The sequence below is a fragment of the Eurypyga helias genome, unplaced genomic scaffold (genome assembly GCF_000690775.1).
Source record: "Eurypyga helias isolate BGI_N326 unplaced genomic scaffold, ASM69077v1 scaffold27297, whole genome shotgun sequence".
In the NCBI taxonomy this organism is placed as follows: domain Eukaryota; kingdom Metazoa; phylum Chordata; class Aves; order Eurypygiformes; family Eurypygidae; genus Eurypyga; species Eurypyga helias.
In genome coordinates this window covers 18,189-18,412 of record NW_010260199.1, presented here as the reverse complement: position 1 = coordinate 18,412, position 224 = coordinate 18,189, and positions in this window count along the sequence as shown.

Below are 224 nucleotides of genomic sequence, written 5' to 3'. Positions count from 1 at the left end.
AGCCACCCTTGGCTGCCGTGTCTCATCCTCTGTGTCACCCCAGACCCACGGATGGGAAGCTCCATAAGGGGCACAGGAGGAAGACTAGGGCTGAGGGGGGTCTGAGCCCCCTCAGAGAGGCACAGCTCCTCTCTGCACCCCAGAACTTGGACTCCTGGGTCCTCCCTGACCTCACCCCCCCAAGCTTTGGCCAGTAACTCCGCATTGATCAATCCAAAGCTTCA